General features: G+C 44.8%; 1 protein-coding gene across 3 annotated transcripts in view; it reads left to right on the forward strand.

Annotated features, from left to right (window-relative positions):
- Window positions 1–22715, forward strand: part of LOC126867785 (TSC22 domain family protein 1) — a 203165-nt gene that overhangs the window by 97275 nt on the left and 83175 nt on the right. For all 3 annotated transcript variants that reach the window (XM_050622738.1, XM_050622718.1, XM_050622728.1), the window contains exons 2-4: window positions 6557–6722; window positions 6781–7007; window positions 8206–8450. The gene's annotated coding sequence lies outside the window, so the exon portion shown is untranslated. The remainder of the gene's footprint in view (window positions 1–6556; window positions 6723–6780; window positions 7008–8205; window positions 8451–22715) is intronic.

Here is a 22715-nt window from a genome sequence, read left to right on the forward strand (position 1 = left end):
AATGCTCAGCAAGAATTCGTGATCGACGTTGGCGCGCTGACAGCTCCGGAAGCGGAATTCATCTGTCAAGATGATTAACAACGCGTTAATTAGGCGGACGAGACGCGGCTTATACGAGCTGCGTCGACTGTCGACAGAAAAATGCGACGAAGCAAAAAGCACGGAACGCTGCGCGTTTAACGCGTGTGATTAACCTTCGATTCGATGCGGCTAATTTAGGAACGCTTCGTGTCGTTACTGAACGTTACTTCTTCTTGCTCTTATAGCTTTCATTGCGTAATCAATTAACGATTTATGCACAGTCCACACAGATTTGTAACATTACACGCTTCATTCTCTGGAATATTCTCATTGCACTAATAGTGAAAGAAAAGAAACCATCCATTTTCCCAGCTCTCCATGCTTTCTAAGAATTAACTTCAATAAATAACATTCTCGTAGAATAATAATGTAGAATCTTTGTTGCTCATATTAATCCCATGCAGCTAGGAAACAAAAGAATCGATGAATATCAAGAATACCTCGCAACAAACGTTAGACAATGGTCAAAATTCTGCCTGTAATCGTGACAGGATCGTTTTTCCAGCGAATAACCAGGAAACAACGGTCGATCTCGTGGAAACGATCCTTTCTAACTGTACAATCTTGTTGAGGTTATTATGACGAGTGTTCGAGTCCGATGATCAGCTTGCATGACGTGCGCGCGAAGACTGATGCTCGCGGCAACGTACACGGGATTGATTACCGCAGTCAATAACGCGGCTGTGTGTATCGATGAGAGCACGAGGAACGAGAGAACGTTAACAGGTCAATGAAATTATACCGTAACAAAGATTGATGCCGGTGTGATTGATGATTGATGATACGCCGGCTGTGTAAGTGGCAAAAAGCAGTTTCCACCTGATCAACGTAACTCCGTCCTATTTGTTCGTCTATCGTTACAATTTGTAATCCGACTTTTGTATGCGTGGAACGCCCACGCAACGAGCCGCAGGCCGGAGATTCTCGTTGCAACGAACGAGAGAGACGAGTCCGTCAAAACCGAGCATCGATCAGCCTTCGTCCTTGCGTTTTCAACGTCTAAATTGCTTAACCGGAGACCACTCCCACTCTTATTTATCAGAGTTATCGGTACGAGTGTCCAAGTCGTCGAGTATATGTACTGAAATATGAGTGACATTTGTTGCAGATTCATATTCGCTTAATTAAAACTCGAGCTCCGTTTATGCACGATTAAAGTATGCACATACATACTTAATATCACCTGCTGTGCAACTGCAAACTATTGGGTCTGCAAGATCAAACGCCGTTCTCGTCTCTAGCGGACTACGCTTTAACTCCGTCCGCATATCGGCGTATTCCACCAAAAACTCGTCGATATTCTCGCGACACATCGTCAACGGAGAAAGAAAGGAAGAAAGAAGAGAAAAACGCAGAGAGCGGGCGGCAAAAGGATAACGACGAGCGCAGGCATGCCGAAAACTCATCGGGCCCCTTTGTAGCATCGAACTCGCGCCAGTGTATGCTCGTCCAAACCATCGGCCGGTGGTTCTCGCCACGGAAAAGGACGACGGTTAGCGCGGTACTAATAAAAATAATTACGGTATCCGTCGTTGCTGCACGTCGTCCAAATCGAAATCTGATAAGGGAGTTAATAAATGCCGTAGCCGGACGCGGTGGACAAGCCACGTCGAGGGCCACCGGATCATCCAAGACGACTGTACCGTCGTCGTGGTCCTCTCTGTTCCGATGGCCACTGCGGAATGCGTCGTCTTCGGGGCCTAATGATTCCCGAACCTGGACCCACCAGGGACCCTGATGATATCTAGGCCGGACAAACGTTTCTCGGGACCCGCAACAGAGAACCGGCTCTCTCTCTTTCACTATCGTGATCCTCGTGGTTAAAACCTCCCTGGCGTACTGTCGACGCCAACGTCGATCGGCGCGCAGCCTCGATAGAATTCTTTTGGAGTTAAGTGTTACTAATTTAGCGATTACGATATTAATCATCCTGCTACCGGTCCCCGAACCGACCATCCTACTCCTCTGGTTCTCTGTTCTCGTTGGATGGGTGGCGAGAGATGGATGATGGAGAAGATGTCGAAGAGCGATGACCACGGTTCTCGTTGATTTGCGTACCGCCGCGACTCACGCCGAAGAGAGGAGAGGTTAACGATTCGATAGTTCTGCTTGTAATTGGTGATTTGTAGAAGTGCTTCTAATGATGCTAGGCAAGACTGCGGAGATGTGACTGACAGCAATTGACTCCAGAGAATTTTTGAACGGCTCAAAAATAAAGAAATTGATTTTTAAAGTTTGTCTTTCTGGTATAATGTTATCTATATAATCTGCCATTTCCTAAAAAGGAGTACCAAGGAAGTAAGAAGAAAGATCCTCTTTCGGGTAATACCTTTGAGTATTTACCCCACAATTCCACCAAATTCTACGAACAATCCTTGGTTTTTCATACGTCATCTCCGACGTTACGGGTCCCAGATGGTGTGGATCCCGTGATCGATCTAAATCTCGACTACCACGAGAGAGCATACAAAAGCGGCCACCGTGCCAGAGGAAGGGAACACTCGTTCTCGTTTTAACGCCTTAGCGAGAAGGTGTTGGCGTTGCGCGTCGCACGCTCGATCTCTTCTTTTTTTCTTTCTTTCTTCTTCCTTAACACGTTGGTTCGCGCGACAACCTTCCGCACGCCACTTCCTTTTCACGGACGCGTGTGAATGCAGCCTAAAGCGAGCACGGTCCAGGAGACGGCTCGATCTCACCGCATTGTCGTACGGTGGTCCCCTCGACTCGTCACCCCTCGACTACCTCCACCCCCTGTCCACCGTGACGCACGAACCGTGGGGGATGAATGTTCGAATCCGCTGGCCGAATGAATGGCGGAGTGATGTTTGTTTTGAGTGCAGGTTCTCGCGCTTTGTCTCAGCGGGAGCCGCCACAGTCGTTTTTCGACGGGCCCGTCTCTCGCCCTCTCGTTTCTTTTTCGTCCAGAACCTTCTCGCCTCTCCCTCACCTTTCTGCTCCTCTTCTGTTTCTTTCTCCCTTTATCCTCTCTCTCTTTCTCGCCGATCAAGAAACACAGCCGCCACGAGACTTTTATGTGACAAGAAAAAGAGAAGGAAGCTAGTCTGTCCGCTCGCGGAATACCATACACACGTCGTGGGTGCGCCGAGTCTCGCGCACGCTCGTTTTAGAATTTCCTCCTCTTCTTTTTCCCTTTTCGTTTTTTTCTTCTGTTTTTTGCTGGTATTCTCGCGCTCGATCCAGTGTGCGATCAACGAATTCGATACTGGCAGTTATTCCGGACAAACGCCATTGTTCACCCTCGTGCAGAGTACGTATGCATTTCAGGAAAACAACGGACAATAACATTCATTGATCTATTCTGAAGCTTGCTTCTTTCTCTTACAAGGTTCGTTTCTCTCTTCCTTTTGTTCTGGATGGTACGCTTCTCGAACCGTTTGCGTTTCAATTCATACGATAAAATAGCTTGTGTGGCCATCTTTACCGGTACGCAAAGAAGCATTATAAAGCGGTATCTCCGGTATACTCGATCCATTCACACGTACGTCCTCTGTTCCTCTCATTCGCGTTATCTCTCTAATTTACTCACGCGACAAAAACGCCGACTTTTACTGCATTCGACTCTCCAACCGACTCGCTCGCTACTGTTTGCCTTTCGTTACGGGATTTCTTCAGCTTTCTCCTTCGTTAATAGCTTCCTCGGAACGTTTCGATGCTTTCAAAACTTTTCTTCTTTCTCTTTTTAGACACGATTTCCATTGAACGCATCATGCCTGGGTAGTTGCGGTATAATAATTGAAACGTAAATATTACGTTTATACATCTTTTCTCTTAGAGTTGTTATGATTGTTCTATAAATCGTATTTACTGTAACGTTATTGTTTAACTTTTTGAAATAGCGATAATGAAACTCCAAGAAAAATCCAGAAATAGAAATTCAGCTTCGACGACGAAGCTATAGTTTCGTGACTCTTAGCGTAATTAAGTCACAAACGTCGAAGTCAGGACGCGTTAGGCTGGTATTTACGGAGATCTTAAGGTGGCATCTCTTTGGTCTGAGTCCAAGATTTGTTCCATGAATCATCACTTATCCGCTTTCCACGGTTACTTCGTCGCGCTATTCCTTAAATCCGACGGGAATCTCTTTCGGTGGCTGAAGATGTTCAGCCGCCTAATGCCCAACCTGTACATTTCCATGCAAAGCGTTTCAAGCAGTCCTTGTTTGTTTCGGCGATTAAGATCCTCCTGGCTATCTTTGGAGATTACGCGACACGGGCTCTCATCGAGCTCGAGTGTTTCATCGAATGCCATAAGAGGACTTGGTCACACAGATGCGAAGGTGCATCGTCTTTTTTCGGCTCCTTTAATAATCCTTCGACTGTTGGCAAATTCCATACGTTGCATAAATTTTCTTGCCAGATATTTAATTATCAAGAGGAATAGTATAATACATACAAGAAAAACGTTGCATAATGTGAAAAGAATAGGATCTTAGACGAGTAGAATTATCGAATTTTTTTGTCACGTCACGTTAAATAGATTCTGTTCTCGACTTCAAAGCGAATAGAATTAAGAGCCTAATGTCAGCTAACAACTTGCAACATTTCAGCACGCGTATTCACTAGTCATGCAAGATAACTTGATGTTGGCCATGTAGGTTACCACGGCCTACGCAACGCGATACACAATATCCATCAGCTGTACACTTGCTCAACAATTAATTGCTTTCAATATTCTCGCATACAATAGAATTGGACAACGACTGGCTATAGACACGACCACGCGAAACGCTACATTATAACAGCAACAGCCTTCAATAACATTTATAGAATGTACGATAATATGTACTGGTATTAATCTTAACAGCAATCCACATCGAACAAAGAACCTCATTGTTTCAAAGTGTTTGTGTCGATCTCAAAAGTAGCGATCCTGGTAAAGCTCGAACCACCTGCCAATTTTACTCTCAGCAAAAAAACTACAGTCCCAGGCACATCTTCACCTGCTCTTCATTTGGTGTTCGGGGAATTTCTCAATGTACAAAAATTGTATCGTTTCAACGCAACTTTTATTCAGCAGGATCGCAATCTACGATGAAGACTTTCCGAGAACTGAAAGCGAGCTTTCAATTACAGGTGCTACTATGTGTAACTGAAAAAGCAGAAGATGGATAGACTTTAACCAAAATCCGCGTCAAAACGACACACTATCGGATTTTGTATTACTTTAATTATCAGAATAATAGCAATTTTACGGTTCATTAAACCATAATAATAAAGAGAATCTCAACCAAAGTACCGATTAAATTCGGCAGATGTAATAATCAAGGAAAAGGGTCACCGAACGAGAACATGGGATGTGAAACACAGGAAGGAAGAGGAGGAAGGACTAGCGGCGTGATGCTGCGTCGAGTGCTCGGTAAATTACCGGCGTACGCTGAAGAATCCGAGCGTGGCTCGGGTAATTCCACGGACGGGCGAGGCGGTATCGGTGGGTCGCATCTCCATGACAAATACTGGCAGAACCTCGCGTGGACGCAGATCCTATCTGCATTTTATTCCCGCAGATAAATGGGCCCGCGTACAATGCCGCCTCGCTGCGCTTGATGCTCGCGCGTACACGTGTACACGCGCTTTCGACGGAAAACCATCGCTAGCCAATATTGCGCGCGTACCAACGCAACGCAAGAAATCGCGAACGATCCGCGTCGATCGAGCTCTTGCAAGGGTTCGTAACCGCTTCGGAAATCAACGCGCGTCTCCGCGCTTCTTCGCATCGCTTCCGCTGAACCGATTGAATAGAAAGCAGCGTTCTTGCGTTTCGTTCGCTCGCTAGCCTTTCAAACATTCGCAAAGCTGTCGACAGCGACGAACACGGTATGTTCGCTTTTATTCTCCAGAGGATTCTCGATAAAGATTCTTCTGGTGCTAAGATAAAAGGGTCGTCGAGGAATCTTTCTTCCTACTTCATACTGATTGATACCGAGCTTCTTTTCCAGTATGAATGTAGCCAGAGAAATATGAAGATTATGTTTTCGTTTGAAAATATGATATAGAGATTATACGATACTGTAGGGAATAGTGACACAAATTTATATGTATATCAAAACTAAAGTAACGTGATTGACGTCAGTTGATCAAGTTTAGCTGAAGTTACTATGGTTAGTATTTTCACGAGGTATTAGTTAACACTGTATATAGATCTCAGTGCAATAATTATGCAAACAAAATAATTAGATCAAAGGAAATATGTTCTTAAGAAAACGATGTTTATAAGGAAGCTATCGAATCTAAAATAGATCGCACGTGAGCTTTTATTTTTGAAGAATTAATTTATATAATCGATAAGAAACACTTATCTTTCGATCAACTTTTTAAGAAAATAGCCAACAACAACTAGGAATATCCTTCATCTTCCTCGCTATCCTATTTCTGTACAATATAATCATTAAAGTCTCGAGCAATACATTAAGGTTTTATTATAATAACCATACCTATAAAGCGTATTCTATTTTCAGACAAACTACCCGTGTTATGAGGCTAGAAAGTGTGCAAGTGTTACCAAGTTTTCAACGATTTCCTCGTGTTCCGAAGACGCAACGACCAACAGGATGCAGCGAACGCGCGTAATAGCAGCGTCGACTTCCCATAGCCTCGCGCGCCGAACGATTTCTATAACACAACGTAACATATTCGCGCGGATAAATGTCGAACGCGTAATGACCGGCTTTCGGTGTTACAGAGGAACGCGGTGATACCAATCGCACGCAACGTCGTCTACGCCGCCCTGATAGGAATCCAACGTAGCACGCTTTTACGTGCACGCAACGGACACCCCATGAAATTAGTCCCTCCAGAATCGACGATGAAACGGTAATCTGCATGGACACGGGATAAATACCTTATCGTGCGTCCATCTATCTATCTACGCAGCGAAACGAGTATGGGAATGTTGCACGAGGGCAGCCGGTAAGTTGTTCTGATTTATAGTATCAAGATATTTCCACACAGGGGGTTCCACGCAGGACGTAAGAAAGTCGACACGTTTTTGTGCCAGAAGGTATTACATAAATAGAATAATATTAATAAAACCGAGGATAAAGTCTGTTATACGAATAAATTGACAAACATGTATAATCCTTTCCTCTGAAAAACAAAACCCTTAGTTGGAAAATGCTGCACCAATGCAAAAGTGTGCTAAAATTGCTGGTCGACCGCGTCGCAAAAATGCAATGGTCTAAAACCAAGGAAAGGTTAATATCAGGCAACCGGGGATGACAACCCATAAATTACTGCGACTGGAATAACCCGAGATCACGCGAAAGATCAGACGGTTGCTCCTGTGCCAATGAAACGAGGCTCGTAGCGCATCACGAATCCTGAATATTTAAACAGCCGACGATAATCACCCCGGAAACGTGGTCGCGTAATTAAGACGTTCATGGCGGGCGGTGCAACGGCACCTTTTCCCCGAGTAATTTAAACTCGTTCTCGGTGAACCGGCAGCCGCGACAGTTGAGCGCAGATACGATCGAAACGGTACCGGTCTCCCTCCGACTCGAACGTCCGCCAATCCGTTACCAGGAAACCTAATTAATTCCGCCTCTTACCGGGGTTGGGCTAGTTCCCTTATCTGTCTCGATTAACGCGAGACGCAGCTTTATCAACGTGAAATTAATTCGTTTGTCGGAAACTAACTACCTGATAGTCCCCTGCATACAAAGGGTCAAAGGTTCCGACTTTATCACCGGTGATCTACATGGATATCGGCGAATGTAAGCGGAAACAAAAGGGATAAAAGTTGTATGAAATTCAAAGCGGAAACTTTGCAATAAACAAATGTACGTCTATATTTTTTATTACGGGGTATGTGCGGATTTTTTTATACGAGTTATGCTTCATATCGCGCGGCTTCTCACGGTCAAGTTCCTCTAATTACGATTATCTGTGGGAAACACGAAATCGACGGTATTACTTTGCTACGTGGAATATATAGCTTCGTTTGCGAAACGTGGTCGACGCGGTGCGGCGTGACGATCATTTGCATCTTCTGCATAGAATTCTCCATTTTACGAGCGATAGATACCTCGCACGTAAACGATAAAGTACATATGCGATAAAAAGAACGAACGTTTACTTAAGAACCCACCTTATTGTCTCTTTGCAGATAAAAACCTCGTGCGTCAAATCATTGACACTCCTACACCAAGTAAGAAGCAAACTCCACCTAGCACACGACTCGACCAAATGATTTCTCCAGTACCCCGTACTAATTTACACCCGTTATACGGTCTCAGAAGCTCGGATGGCGTCTGCAAACAGTGAGAAGAGTTAAAAAGATACTCGCGACTGGCGGAAAAAGGTTCCGAAGAACGCATACGCGTGGAATTTCGCGTTATCGTCGAAGATGAGGTACGTGCTGATTACCGAGCTGCTTACACCTTCCTGTATGCCCGTGGCTCTTCTTTCTGTCTGCCTCTCTCTCTCTCTCTCTCTCTCTCTCTCTCTCGCCTCTCGCGAAATTACAACGACGCGCTGTGTTCCTTGCGCGAGCACGGAGGCAGAGGGTCGTAGGGGCAGCGGACGCAAGGAATCGAAGGTGAAATTACACCAGCAAACTACGCGCCTCGGCGTACTTAGAGTTTTACTGATTGCAAGACATAAAATGTAATTGCGAGGTGGCCCTAGAAGAAGCACACTGCAAACCTTTCGCCGAGGTTTTAATAGGATCCTCGTGAAGCCCGACTGTCGACCGATTCGAATCCGGTTTACAGGGTCCCGCGGAAACGCATTATGACATTCTTATCCGAGTTCCTCAGCTTCTTCCTCTTCTCGCATTCTTTCCTACGCGAGAGGACTGTTAGTCCTTCTTTAACACGATTCGACGATCTACGGCGGCGATTATTTCACACTCGCGAGGACAAACTGCACCTTTCGACACGCTTGTCCAGTTCTCTTCCTCTCTCCCTGGGCCGGTTACAGCGTTCATTAGCGGCCCAGTCCGGTCCATTAAGATCGATTATCTCGATACATAGAAATCCACACTCTATTTGGATGAGATTGCAAAAGCAACGCCCGCTTCCCGTGGCTCTCTCGCCTTGAATCCGATCGTTCGCCCCTACTATACGCGTAGGATATGTGTAACCTACAGGAACGTGGCCCCGCTAGCTGGAACTTCTTTGGGAACTCCGTTGATGGGCATTCGCGCGCAGGCCGGTGTTGGGAAGACAAATCGCGAGTCCCGTAATTTCCGTCGATCAAGGTCGCGCGCCTCGCCACGCGTAATATACGATCCTGAATCGATCGGACCGGGATTTTACTCGGAATCGATTTGAATGAAACACGGACCGCCTTGTGACAGAGGCAGCTGGTCCGCCGTGGCGGTGGCTGGCCGGTCCAATTAGCCTCTAGAACCGAGGGAGGTACCGGAGGAAGAATCGAAAGGAAGAACCCGGAGAAGAACCAAAGAAGAAACTCGCCTCTAAAAGTCGAATTCACAAACCAAAGGAAAAGACAACGTGGAGGCTTTTAGCTCGCGCAGCACGCTTACGGTGCTTCACACTTTATTTATCTACATCTCTGTTGCGCGGCGATGCGCTTTCAGTGCATGGGCTCGGTTGGCAACCTACTTACGTATATGGCGCACCGGGGTGCAAATTATGCATGTTGCAAGTAGCCTTTGCTCGACCCGCGTGTCTTTTTATTGCTCGGAATATTTTAAACGCCACATCGAGCCCGGTCCATGTAAATATATGGAGATACGGGGCGCTACAGAGAGGCGAGTTCGCGATTGCGCCGCGCGAATATGGTGTCCATTATCGCTCTAAATTGTGGCCTTCTGAAATCCAGGTGCCGTACACCTTTAACGAGATCGTGAACGTGTTTCTACAAGAATTTTTTATTCACTCTCGGTCGTTGTGATAACGTAAACGAAATATTATAAACGTAAATTTTCCAAAAAGTTCCTACACGGACATGAATATTATAGACTTTCACTCGATAAACCGAAAATATGAGAACAAAATACATAGTAGGGATATCTCTCCCAATTCCACTGAAAGAGTTTCTCTACTTTCACACGGTCCCTCTGCCTTTCTCTCTCACTCTTTCCTAAAAAATCCAGAACTTGGTTCACTGTTGGCCAAAACCTCGATTCGTTTCGCAACGCATCGAAGCTCGTACACGTTGACTCGCGCGCGCCAGTCGAGCCAAAGGAGAACGTATGCGGTCGGGCGGACATTAGCGTGGCACCGGCATAAATTTGTACGCGGCCGATACACCCCGTGCACCATCCTCTGTGTCCCTCTGGCTCTTCCTGTTTCTGCCGCCTCGTACGGAGCTTGGTACGCGGCAAAGGCAGACGCATAAGTCTTCCGTCTGGCCGCGAGGACACCGTATAGGATCGCGGCCGAACATTTTCCGTACGCGATAGGCGGCGGCCCGCAACAGAAACGGCTCGCTTTCACGGGACGCAACCGCGTTTCTGTTTCCTGAGGTTGTTAAGCACGCATTTGGTTTCGACGACGACGCTGCGCGGCCAGCCAACGCATAAATACGTGTAGGCAGCGCGTGTTAACGGAGGCGGGGCGCGTTTCGACCGCTCCGTGAGCCTCGAATAGTTTTCGTGTTTTCCCGTTCCACCGCAGGCGACCGTTCCTTGTAATGGCCGGAATAAATCTTCCGTACGACTCTTCTCGCGTCTAGTAATTGGTCCCATGGAATTCTCCGTATCGCGTAAACATTGCATTTGCCGGTGACCTCCTTACTTTCCGCGTGCTATCTTTTTTCTTCGTAAAATATGAAGTAGAAATCGATATAAGCATCAAGAATTTTTCTTCACATAAAGAATATTAGACGTGGTATATTAAAAGTGCACGTAGTAGGATCACCAGATTTTCTGTTTTTGTGTGATTTTAAGAATTATTTGTATCGCATCGATTAACTTCGTAAATTGGAAAGCAGACGTTCTATTGATGTTACGCTATATTCGGAGACAATTCATCGCCATCAAAATTATTACTCCTTCACCGCTCTCTCCTCATACCATATCGTTATATCCCATGAATTCTTCCACATTTCTCAATCTACCTCGACTACACAACTTGTCGCCAGCGATCTAAGCGGTTGTTCTCACCGCGACGTTGTCCGGCGTATACTGGCGCGGCGATGAAACTTATGAAAGGGGCCGAAATTCTCGAAAAGATGGTTATCAGCCGGGCCGTTTCGCAATAAGAGAACGAGTGTCCGTGGAACGTGTAACTTCCCGACAGTCGTATGTATCTTGGGAGAGCTGGCCACGACGCAGCTACGCCGCACGACGTCAGGGACGAGATTTAGAGGCCGCGACGGCGGACAATGCACGACACCTGCAGCACCTCGAAAAAGAAGAGCGTAGATCGGGGGGAAGAGAGATGGAAGACGAAAGGGATAGGGCGAAGAGAAGGAAGGAAGAGGAGGAACGAGTCTCACGAGCTAGGCGAGGAAAAAGGAAGAGGAGAGAGGGTTCGTCTGGAAGCGGAGGCAATAGCGTGGTTTGCCTATGTGTACAGAGGCACGGAGAACGGAAACTGGTACCGGTAGCGCAGCGGGATAAACTAGAGAGACGTCTTAAAAGGTCCTTAACATACGTACCGGGAGGGACGAGCTACATCGTTCCGGTGCGGGAGCACGATGCATGGAAAAATGCTTATTCAACAAAGGGACACAAATCAAACAACAGTGGAACGTGGACGTCTTCCACATTGTTGCAAAGTGCCGACAACGATGCTCCTCCTTGTCAACTATATAATTCTTATACTCGCCAGAGTAGGGTCTCGTGACGATATTTCTAGATTATCGTAGATAGAATGACCCACTGTTACCGAAGTAGCGTCCCATACGGGGGAAGGATGTCTAGGACGAGACTACGCGTCTAAGGTAACAATACCTCAGCCCACATGCTCTACTTAACTCTTCTAACTCCTCTTCTCGCTCCTGTGCGCCTCCACAACTCGAACGGTCGATCGAAGATTCTCAGGGACGGTGGCTAGTCTAGCAGCGTTCGGTCATGCGATCCTTCGAATACTCGACCGGTTCGACGAAACGGCCGCCTCCGTGGGACGCTCGTTCGGCGGAAAATCAATTATACAGCCAATGGTCGGGACTGATCTCGCGATCTTCTTGTTTCCTCTACTCCCGAAATGACTTTCGGTAGCTTAGGACCCCCGCTGATGGAGCACGCGGTGAACTGCGAGATCAGCCCCGGAGCGGAACTGCTCCGAAAAGGAAGAAAAGAGACAAAAGAAATTAAACAGGAAGAATAAAAATAGGGGAGAGGATGAAGGAAGACGAAGAGGTAGAACCACGTTTTGCGGTGTAGCAAGTTTTTTATCAAGATATTAATTGAACACCCAATTATATCTTACGTGGCGAGGCATAAATTCATAACTTTTAGGCTCGCAGTTAAAAGGAACCAATTACCGGAACGATGGTCGTATTCCCGGCTTGAAAACTGACCATCCTAAGAAACAGCCCTGGCGAAATAATTCTTGCGATTACATATATATATTACCATTTCTTTGCTGTTGTTGAAAGACATTACAACATCCCTTTCACCCTTTCCGACGATAGACAGAATATGCTTGGTTCCAATCGTACGCTCCAGCATTGAAGAGAGTCGCGAAGGAAAAAGAAACATCGCAAGGTCCAATGCAATTAGTATCGTAATGACAGTCTGAGTATGCGGAACAACCGACAGGTCGAAACAATTATTCAATTAGCAGATAAATAATTATACGCTTCCGGTTAGGTTCGTTTGCGCCCGACGATTAACATTTTATTAGTAGAATGGAATGTTGAACATGATTTTTCATGCGGGATGTCGTGATTAAAGATACATATATATGTGTGTGTGTGTGTGTGCTTGATCACGAACTGTCTCCGGACGAAACGTCATAATCGCTGTCGTCGCTGAAATGTGGTTCTTTAATGTTGTGCGTGATAGAGCTAGGTTTGTCTGTTGCCAAGATATAGGTGCCGCGAGGAGTTTTCTTGATGCGTCCTAGAGAAACTCCTGCCTTCAGAACCTCCATTACTAGGTAGCCAGCTCGCGCTTGGGTAATCTTCATATTCTTCAACACGTAATGCACGATACTCTCGAACGTGGCACCCTCCACGAACCCGTTCATCTCGTAAGCGTTCCAGTTCCCGGACACCTGCGGGAACGGGTTCGTTTCAGTTCCATTTCTCAGTCATTCGCCTTTTATCTTTTTACTTAATTCTAAAGATATAGTAATGAATTTTTATGAGACTTATAAAATATATAATGATTGCAATAACGTATAATTTACAGAACACTGTTCCTTCTCATAGTATAATCTTAGCAACTCTCGAGAATTCCATTTGTCTCGCAAGGACAATGATGGACTTCTAAAGAAGAGCCAAAGGTAGATATCGCCAAATGCGAATCACGCGAATCTACCCTCCCTTAACAGAGCAATATCGTTCTTATTGCTCGCATATTACTCTCGTAATTGAGACGTGGTTCCTGTCGTGCAGTCGTACACGCAATTTCAACAACTCGACCATCATCCAAAACATGCGGTGACACGCGACGGAGGGAGATGTCATGCGAAAAAAATATCCTTGGGAGCAAGGGGACGAAAGAAATGTCGTCGAGGATGTGGTTACCAGCCGCAAGGACGATAATTAAGAATATCATGGATTCTGGGAGATCGTTCAACACAAATTGCGTGAGACTGAAGCGAGGAAATCGACTTTCATTACGAATTGCAGCTAAACTAATTGCTTTCAATTATTTACTTGGAAAAAGGACAATGGCAGCTAATTTTAAAGTAAACAACAATTTTTTTACAGCAATAAGGTTCACCAAAATTTCACTATACACGATTCTGTTTTTGTATAAAAGAGTTATCAACTGAACTGTACCCTTACGAGAACATCAAGCACTCAAGGAAGCGGTGTCTTGCGAACTCACTTTCTCGTTGACGAGGATTCTCTAGGCACGTAAGGCTTGGTTGACGGTCAACGACGAAGTAGAGTTTTTGGTCGGATGGTATGGAAGCAGGTGATTCGTCGGCTTAATTGAAGGGCGCCCAGTGTGCTTCGGTAACGTGTAATTATCGGGTAGAACGAGCTCGAGAATGTGGCGGTCGAGGCGAGAATAGAGACATTATTCCACTGCTATTTTACTCCATCTTTTCCCGTCTGTTTCTTCAAGGTGAATAGAAGGTGGGGTTACCAGATCGCCTGTCCCACTTTACCCTCCCTCGTTTTAATCTCTTTCTTCCGTTTCACGTTGTTTGATGTAACACCGGTTCTCAGGAAGCCAACTAAGAATATTTCGATACTATAGTCTCCATTTTACTGACATGAAAATTTGGAAGTGGAAATTTTAATATTTAAGGGCGAAGAAGATTAACGAGATACAAACTGTTGTATTTTAATATTTCTTCAAACTGACTTTCCCCTAATTTCTAAAACACGTGTCCGACATCCAATCGAATTTACGATCCTTCTACCTAATCCAATAACAGTAAACACAGCCATTTAGAATACCAGTTTCAGGGAAGAAAGAATCAACCGATCTGAAGCACAGTCATCTGGCAAATGAAAGGGGCTTCTAGGTCAGAAGATTGATCAGTCAGTTCCCTTTTTCCCATCCAAATAGCTTGCTCCGTTTTCAACCAGCTAGTTCGAGTAAAACGGTTCGAGAGATCGTCGATTTCACGGTAGATGGTGAAGTTTAGCGTCAAATCGAGACGATCACTCGCGATTCCCAAAGACGGACGATACATGGGCGACGGTGTTCGCTTGGGTGCCACGATTAAAAGCGTCTAGTGACTCGCGGAGGCGCGAATGACTCGAGATACGGGCGAAGATAAGATCGCCGATCTCGTGGGCGAGAGCAACTCGATGGTGAAACAGAGGGAAACGCGCGGGAGGGAACGTGTCTTTATTCTCCGCGCGGTTTGTACCGCCGAAACGAACGAATTCATTTTTACGCCGACAGAAACATTGCCCCATCGTGGAACGAGCAACTTCTCGCGAGTGTTGCTTCGTGTTTTTCGAGCATTCAACGGTATTGTACGAGCGGTGTTTGAGGGAATACGTTGGGAGTTGGTGGAACCGGTTCGCGGTAACGAGTGGAAAAATTACACACACATTATACGATGTAAGAGTTGTCAAGATTGTAAAAGAGACATTAAGCAGCCATATATTATGTATTTTGAATCTCATTAAGTAACTGTTTAAAATGGTATTATTTACAATTGTTTCTAAGTAATATTAGCGTTTGTAATTCTTAGATTATTTATGTAATTTAAGTTATAAAATTGCCTTTCGTGTGCGGTGTATTGGCGCGTCGAACATTAAGCGTGTCCGAGCTTCTGTTCAACGTACAGGCAACGGGTTTAAACGCCCGCGGTGCCCTTTTCCCATTCGCGAGCTGTCCGCTTCGGAGGAATCTCCCCATCTCCTAAGGCTCGTCACGCGACGAAAACGAGGACCGAGACCAATTAACCCATCACCGCTGCTAATTGCCTTGACACGGGGTAAGTAGACGCTCCGTGGAAGCCGACTTCTGTATACGGACTATACGTTTCGTTCAAAGATACCAATCAACGAGCAGAGTTAATTAGATAGCCAGAAGATGTACTCGCCTCGTACTACATACTTCAATTTGCTCCATTTCGTTATACGTCACTAAGTATGTTTTCAAACTTCTGCAGGCTCTATCATAACTAAAATGTCGGTATATAGTGAAAGAAATTACGAAGGTAAATAACGATTATACCAAACAAAAATGGCAATTAATAAAATAAAATTAGCTAATAGATTTCAAATCGAAGTAAAACGAAAACACGCAAGTACGTTCCCGCCTACGCTCACGTCACCAGCAGCGTTTCTTTCGTGTAACACAGGTCGCATTGGAAACACAGACAGAACGTATGGACAGATAAAACGGCGCGTTCACCGCGGCGCTAACAAATCGTTATTACATTCGTTATGTCAAACGCTGAGCACGTGGTCGGGTCGCAAAAGCGGTAACGCGAGCGAGAAAGCGTGGCACATGAACGACCACGCGAGCGCGTCACTCCGTATACCTGTACGTGTAAAATACCCGTGGCCGGAGGCCCGTTGATCCCTCCCAAGTGCACGATAGTCGTGGTCAACCATATAGTCACGGGCTATTACCGTAACACCGTCGGTTCTACAATCCTCGAGAGAAAGGCCGTGCACGGAAGATAGAGTCATTATGTCGGAGGGATAACTTTCCACCTGCGCTGCATAACTCGTCCAGGTAAACACCTGTGCCAGAGCCAAACTTCTCGAATTCGTCGAAATACGCCGTTCCACCGCCAAGCCAATCCTTCTGCATCTTCATCGTGGTGAACGAAAGAATCCCCCGTTGGCGAAATGAGAATTCGAGAGCGGTGTAAATCATCGAAACGTTAACATAATCTCGATCGTTTGCGAAGACGTAAGAGAGAAGAAGAGAAAGAAGCCCAAAGCTTCTTGTGGTTTGGCTGTGACCGGGGAAGCGGCGAGAAAAAAGCACCGAACGGATTGGCCCTTATCTTCCTGCCGATTTATGGGGCCGAAGACCTTTATCGTATCATCGTCGTCATGCAATTTCGCTGTCACGATACGACCGGGCTAAGTTTTAAGGCTCGTAATTACACCTATAAAGTACACGCGTCGGAGGGATTTGAGCGTAGCTGGGCTGCTCGTTTTCGTAGCGAAAACGCTCCTCATACCGACCCCAAAGACGCTACATTGTGCTCGACTAATAAACGTCAGCCTTACGTGCAGGTGCACGGAATTTCGCCGTGTGTCTCTCAAGGGAATCCTTAAGCCTGAGATACTACACGTTACGACGCTGACGACGAGACCATCCTCGGATATGGCAAACGTCCCAGCTTTTCGGAGCTAATGAACATAAACTCGATGGTTTTAAGAATGCTTCTAATCCTTCGCCCTTTATTTCTCACACACGAGTAGGGATATTAAATATTCTACATTCTTTTTGTGGCGCAATTTTGCGGTATCAGAATTTCTTACGCGTAGACAAAGATCATAACCGATCATAGACGTCTGAAAAATCGATAAGGAACAGTTACACTCGAGTGCATCAAACGATTACACTGGTATTTTCCATTGGCTACGTTTCCTCGTGTTTTAATGTTATATCGCTGATAGCCGCTGTTCTTTTTTCGGATTATTATTACCATCTAAAGACTGCTTTCACGCAGACCATACGATACTATGGAATTACGCGCCGCTCTTTGCCCTTTCCATCTCCGAGCCGGTGCCTGCTTACGGTGACTGCCGGTTGGCGCCATCTCCAACTTTCTTGGCGTTAATGTAACAACACACCATCTCCTCGTCTTCCTCGCGAAGGGTGGTATCTTCGAAAGATCGAACAGTTGGAATAAAGTCATCGAACGAACAATGGACGGTCGGTGGTAAACACGTACGACGATTAAAATAGCTTTGTGCATAAATAAATATAAGACGCATAATCAATTGGTGTCTCGACCGTCGAATTTTCATAAATTACAACTATGATTAACAGTTTCTAATATCTATTGGAGATAATGATACCATACATATGAATTAAATATAGTATTTGGATCGATTTCTGAAGCAACAGGTACCGTTCCGAAGACAAATGGTATTACTATAGATTATAGCTATTTATACCAAACGTATGAATATAGAATCGCTGGAAATAGGTCAATTAGTCACAGCCAGTCGTAGCGATCGATCCTTCTTCCACATAATTGTCATACGTGCGAGAACGTGCAGCAAGATCTCGCAAATCGGAAGTATTTCGTTAAATTGCACGAGTTTCGTTCTCGTACGACGCTGTCTATCTACCATACGCTAAATCACAGTGATTATGGTATGATGTATTCGCTGGAAATGAGTTCAGTAGGCCTGGCGTAAAAGAACGACGTTGCATGTAAAATGATGATAAGGCACGCGCATACGCGTTCCTCGAATGGAACACTTCCGACTATCGTCACAGCCAAGACCACGGGAAGAAAGCAATTCTCAGCAAAACGAGGCTATTAAGGAATAACGATGAAATATCTTTTTCATGACGAATTAATTTGTTATTTTTTTTCTAGATTAGTACGCTTATGAATTTCCCTTTTTATCGTTAGAATACGTGGAGAGTGAGGCGAGAAGACAAAAGATGAAAAAGAAATTAAACTTAATACCGTGACAAATAATACGCATTCATTGTGAGAGGAATATTAAAATAATAATGAAATTAACTATTTTATTTAATTACGAATATGCGATAAAACACAGAATTAATGATAATTGATCGAATTAAAATGAATTAAATGATGTGATGATTGAAATTAACATGATTGGAAAATTTACTCGAATCGGCATAAATCCCCGAACAAATCGCCACTATTATACTAACACTTCTATCGCTCGTTTAGCGAGCGAATGGCAATAAAATCGTCGTGATCGTTTACAAACCCGCGAGTTTACGAAGTTCTAGCATCGACAACGAGTCGCGTAATTATACACACCGACTACGAGCAATATCACCGGATATCGTCGATCACGTACAAATCCGCGCATTCTTCGAATGTTCTATACGTGAACGTGTACAATTAATTTCATCGATTTGCCCTTTAATATTCTACATCGATCCAGAAATCGATCTGAAACAAGATTCCCTGGAAAATAGAGAATTCTCGAGTACAAAGTACAGGATTTCTTAAGACAGGTTCTTTGGAACGTCGCAACGAGGATAACTGAATTGGACCGCCAAGACGTAAGCCTCATTACGCGCTGCCGGCGCTTCTGTTTTCCCCCTTTCTCCTTCCTTCGTTCTTCTCGTTCTTTCCATTACCACGATCGTGGCTGGCTAATAATAATTATGCTAGGAATCGAGATTTTTCGCAAGTAAAACCGGTCGTCACTGGGTATTCAACGATGGTGTACAGAGAAGGGAGAGGATCGTCGGTAGCGCTGCTATCAAATCTGACAAATAACACTACGCATGGACATAATTCTTGGCGATGTTTGCAGACGCCATCCTGGGTAAAGTTCAAGAGGGTTAGTTACTGGTTACTACGTTTTCCTCGACAAATGGAGATTGGAAGGAACAGTGACTGACTAAAGAATGAATGTTATTACGATAGTTAACCTAGGCATAAAATATCCATGATTGCTTTAAACATTCTTAGAGAGTACAAATCTCAATAATAGAATCCATCTTTCATCGGTTGAATGGAATAGTTAGATAGAATGGAATAATTGTATACAAGTAGGATTCTGTTCGTTCGAATGTTTGAGTTGGTATCTGATTAAGTGAACACCCGCCGATTACATACATTTATTTGAGTGAGCAATCACGAGTAATGAGAATAATCAGCGAAATTTTATTGTACCAAGTATTTGCCTTCTGAGGGGTTGTTAAAATTTCTACACGTGTCATAAACATAGACGTTGAGATTATTTTAATTTCGTATTTCAACGAGATAATTCTAATTTTACTTCTCGCACGGTCCTCGATCGTTACAGCCATTTCACAATACCCGAGTACCTTCGGAAGGAAAAATAAAACTACGGTAACATCGTACTATCGTCAGTGGAAAAAACGCATAAGCAAATAAGTGCGAAGCACGAGAAGAAATAGAAAAAGAGAACGAGCGGCCGCGTAGCCTCGTAACCGAGAGGAACGTAAGAAAGGAAGGGAGGCCACCCTGCTCGAGGATTACCATAAACACTCGACTCGGTCGTGCATGCACGTTAGTGCGCCACTAGCAAATACACGTGTAAATCCCGTGTTTCAGCTCTTATTCCACCTTCTCCACCTCCACTGGTGTCCTCCGCTTTCACCTCCGCCGTGTCGTCGCGGCCCTCTCGCCCTGGCTAGGCCGACTTCCCTTCGATCCCCTACTTCTCTCCCCTTAGTCGCATCTTTCATGCCCTTTCCTTGGTTCTCGATCCGCCGAGCCACCTCGTAGTGCTCGTGCCGATGCACGAACGAATCGGCAAAAAGAAGCTCCGGTATATCGCGGTCGCGTGACTTTCATGCTCACCCAGCTATCTTCGTCTCTCTCCCTTTCTTTCAACTTCCTAATACTGTGCTCTAGTGCTCGCCAGATCTGGCCCAGTGCCGTATTCCTTTTCCGAACCAATTTTTCCTATTGTTACCTACTTGAAATGAAAGTCAAGGATATTTTTTCGTTATATTATCCATCAACTATTATTATTCGTAACATAATTTTGTTGAGTGGAAAGGAGTCGGAAATCTTTAACGTATCGATCAGTCTAAATTGGGCTGTCGTTAAAAATCAGTCTACTTCAATTTCCATGAATGCAGAATAGAATAGCGCAGTTGGTTGTCATTTAACCGGAGTTCGTAAATCAATACAATTCTATGGTGGCGTCAAAGCAGACCGAGCTACTTGCCTTACCAACACTGATCATCGAGCTGAGGAAGAAAAGAATGGCATCGAAATGTCAGTGATCCTTGGCAAAAGTTGCGTTAGCAGCTTGGCGCAGCCGCGTTCCGTCTATTGGATTCAAAGCAGAGGCCTGTTTACCATATATTTTCCAGGGAAAGCATTGTCAGCTCGGAAACGGGAGAATACAAAAGCGCACGATGAAAGATAGCCGGTGGGGCCCCGAACGGGTGAAACGCCATTACGCGTGCACCGTGAACGGGACATTAAGGCAGGCGAAATGAATGTTCTCTCCGCGGAACGTTCGATCCACCGCATAAATAACCGCGTGTGCGCGCGAGAGCCCGTGTGCGCACCACTGCGGCTGGTTTTCTCGTTAAAGAAGCGTAGCTACGCTACTGTGTCGCACCGCGCCGCGGTAGGTTTCCTAGATCTGGAACAAACGATCGGTAGGAATCGCGCGCGAGACTTTCCTTCTTGCGGACACGATATCTGTTTCTTTGGTTGACCGAGCTAACGCGAGTAAAGCCGCGTTTACATTAGATAACTTTTTATCAATGGATTTGATCGGACAAATTGTTAAAAATCACCCTTTCGAACTAAATGTTAATCAAATCATAATTACTTCTGGTCGTTCAACTCGAAGCTAACTTTTTGTCTACGTTTAATAGAACAAGTTCAGGATATCGATTCCGGTTGTCTGTACGGAGTATAAAATAGTAGTTTGGAGATACTTGAAACAATAGATTTACGTAAAGTATTTGCACACCGTTATATTTACGACATGTTTTATAGACATATTATATTAGATTCGAGTATCACGTAGTTTAACCAAGAGTTAGCCAATGTAAACGCAGCTTAAGCCAACAACCGCCTGTTTCACGGAATTCCGCTGGCGACTATTTAGGTGTATAGTGGTTGGCGAGTGAAACGACGAAGCGGATCGCGTGGAAAGTGAAATAAAACGTGACACCGGTTGGGATTCAACCGCGATTAAACGATCTCTGGCCACACCTGACCGATTTGTCCGCAGGCTGTTTAATCGTTGCAATTAACACCTGTGCAACGAGCCATTTATCGGCTTATCGATTGCGCGCACAGAACACGCTTGTGCTTTGCTCCCACGAATCCTCGAATCGCAATCTCGCGTACGTTGCTCGACATCCGGTAGATTATCTAAGAGAACATGGAAGATGTTTATATAATGAGATGTTTGCGAATACATTGGTTATCTTGGTTAGATTATATGGAGCTATTCAAACAAAACAGATTGTACGAGTGTGACTTTCGTTTGGAAAAGTATGCAGATATTATTCGTATGACAATCTACTTTGAATTAGGATCAAATATAAGCGCTCATTTATTCGGGGAATGATAGCATAACTCGTGAGAAATTATTTAACATCGCGAATATTTAAGAAAGAATTTTATGTTAACGGGAAGGTATCCGATCTAAAAGAATAAGATAAATGATTGATAACAATAAAATGATTGAAAAATATTCAAGGCTCTCGTGTCTGCACGACTACATATCGATACGCGGTTTCTATATTAAACTGTCATATCAATTCGCTTGCCTTAAATTGGACTAGCTAGAAATAATTGTGTCGACTAAAATAAATGAACAGATGTATGTACTTATTTTATTAAAACGATGATCGTATTCTATTAAAGATACAAAATGAAAGCTGCAACAAACTCGAGAACAACCTCAACGCGATGGTGACTCTGATACGCGCGAACGAGAATAACGAGGCGATGAAAAGAGCTTTGCGAACGGTAACCCAGTAACCCAATACACGACCGAGAACATCTCAAGCTGAACTGGTATTCTCTCGTCTCTGTTGCCCCTTCACGGTCTGCCTGCTGGCTGCACCATGGTTTCTCCTCGCGGCCGAAGAAAAAGGTTTGACCCGCCCGTGGGCGATGGTGATGCAGCGACAATCCTCGTTCAAGCATCCTCGCGAATTATCCTCGCAATAGTCTCGCGGTTACACGCCTCTTGAAAGGTAACAAGTGCCTCGATATAAAATCCACCAGAGAAAACTAAAGAGATAGAACAAATTCATAAGATGTTCTACAGCGAATCGATTTTCGGCCAAGTATCAGGCTCAGTTTTTGTCGCGTGAGTTGCCATCGTCCACCGTATCTTGAAGTTTAATAACTGAGAAGATGCTTAATATCGCCACGTAGGATGTTAATGATTCACGACGCAATAACTACACTGTACATGATA

The sequence above is a fragment of the Bombus huntii genome, chromosome 1 (assembly GCF_024542735.1).
Source record: "Bombus huntii isolate Logan2020A chromosome 1, iyBomHunt1.1, whole genome shotgun sequence".
Taxonomy (NCBI): domain Eukaryota; kingdom Metazoa; phylum Arthropoda; class Insecta; order Hymenoptera; family Apidae; genus Bombus; species Bombus huntii.